The sequence below is a fragment of the Oncorhynchus keta genome, chromosome 1 (genome assembly GCF_023373465.1).
Source record: "Oncorhynchus keta strain PuntledgeMale-10-30-2019 chromosome 1, Oket_V2, whole genome shotgun sequence".
NCBI classification, from domain to species: Eukaryota; Metazoa; Chordata; class Actinopteri; order Salmoniformes; family Salmonidae; genus Oncorhynchus; species Oncorhynchus keta.
The window spans coordinates 1326583-1329082 of record NC_068421.1 but is presented as its reverse complement, the minus strand read 5'-3'; the positions used below and the strand labels follow the sequence as shown (position 1 = coordinate 1329082).

Here is a 2500-nt window from a genome sequence, read left to right as displayed (position 1 = left end):
GTGTGTGTGTGTGTGTGTGTGTGTGTGTGAGACAGCCATAACTACTGCAATTATGACGTATCATTATAGGGCACTAGGGCCATCCCATTGTCATTTAGCCCATATCAGATTATACAATAACATTACACCCCACCATCTATCAGATTATACATTAACATTACACCCACCATCTATCAGATTATACAATAACATTACACCCACCATCTATCAGATTATACATTACCATTACACCCACCATCTATCAGATTATACATTACCATTACACCCACCATCTATCAGATTATACATTACCATTACACCCACCATCTATCAGATTATACATTACCATTACACCCACCATCTATCAGATTATACAATAACATTACACCCACCATCTATCAGATTATACATTACCATTACACACACCATCTATCAGATTATACATTACCATTACACCCACCATCTATCAGATTATACAATAAAATTACACCCCACCATCTATCAGATTATACATTACCATTACACCCACCATCTATCAGATTATACATTAACATTACACCCACCATCTATCAGATTATACATTAACATTACACCCCACCATCTATCAGATTATACAATAACATTACACCCACCATCTATCAGATTATACAATAACATTACACCCACCATCTATCAGATTATACAATAACATTACACCCACCATCTATCAGATTATACATTACCATTACACCCCACATCTATTAGATTATACAATAACATTACACCCACCATCTATTAGGTTATACATTACCATTACACCCCACATCTATTAGATTATACATTAACATTACACCCACCATCTATCAGATTATACAATAACATTACACCCACCATCTATCAGATTATACAATAACATTACACCCACCATCTATCAGATTATACATTAGCATTACACACACCATCTATCAGATTATACATTACCATTACACCCACCATCTATCAGATTATACAATAAAATTACACCCCACCATCTATCAGATTATACATTACCATTACACCCACCATCTATCAGATTATACATTACCATTACACCCACCATCTATCAGATTATACATTAACATTACACCCACCATCTATCAGATTATACAATAACATTACACCCACCATCTATCAGATTATACATTAACATTACACCCCACCATCTATCAGATTATACAATAACATTACACCCACCATCTATCAGATTATACAATAACATTACACCCACCATCTATCAGATTATACATTAACATTACACCCCACCATCTATCAGATTATACATTAACATTACACCCACCATCTATCAGATTATACAATAACATTACACCCACCATCTATCAGATTATACATTAACATTACACCCACCATCTATTAGATTATACATTACCATTACACCCACCATCTATCAGATTATACAATAACATTACACCCACCATCTATCAGATTATACATTACCATTACACCCACCATCTATCAGATTATACATTACCATTACACCCACCATCTATCAGATTATACAATAACATTACACCCACCATCTATCAGATTATACAATACCATTACACCCACCATCTATCAGATTATACAATAACATTACACCCACCATCTAGCGTGTGACACATAGTGGAGAGAAGATGTAGACAGGACTATGATACAACACATAGAGGAGAGAAGATGTAGACAGGACTATGATACAACAACACATAGTGGAGAGAAGATGTAGACAGGACTATGATACAACACATAGTGGAGAGAAGATGTAGACAGGACTATGATACAACAACACATAGTGGAGAGAAGATGTAGACAGGACTATGATACAACAACACATAGTGGAGAGAAGATGTAGACAGGACTATGATACAACACATAGTGGAGAGATGTAGATATGATACAACACATAGTGGAGAGAAGATGTAGACAGGACTATGATACAACAACACATAGTGGAGAGAAGATGTAGACAGGACTATGATACAACACATAGTGGAGAGAAGATGTAGACAGGACTATGATACAACACATAGTGGAGAGAAGATGTAGACAGGACTATGATACAACACATAGTGGAGAGAAGATGTAGACAGGACTATGATACAACACATAGTGGAGAGAAGATGTAGACAGGACTATGATACAACAACATAGTGGAGAGAAGATGTAGACAGGACTATGATACAACAACACATAGTGGAGAGAAGATGTAGACAGGACTATGATACAACACATAGTGGAGAGAAGAAGATGTAGACAGGACTATGATACAACAACACATAGTGGAGAGAAGATGTAGACAGGACTATGATACAACACATAGTGGAGAGAAGATGTAGACAGGACTATGATACAACAACACATAGTGGAGAGAAGATGTAGACAGGACTATGATACAACACATAGTGGAGAGAAGATGTAGACAGGACTATGATACAACACATAGTGGAGAGAAGATGTAGACAGGACTATGATACAACACATAGTGGAGAGAAGATGTAGACAGGAC

At 36.2% G+C, this 2500-nt stretch overlaps 1 protein-coding gene across 3 annotated transcripts in view; it reads right to left on the bottom strand.

The window, feature by feature from the left end:
* zbbx (zinc finger, B-box domain containing) overlaps window positions 1-2500 on the bottom strand; it is a 107136-nt gene that overhangs the window by 94164 nt on the left and 10472 nt on the right. The window lies entirely within an intron of this gene.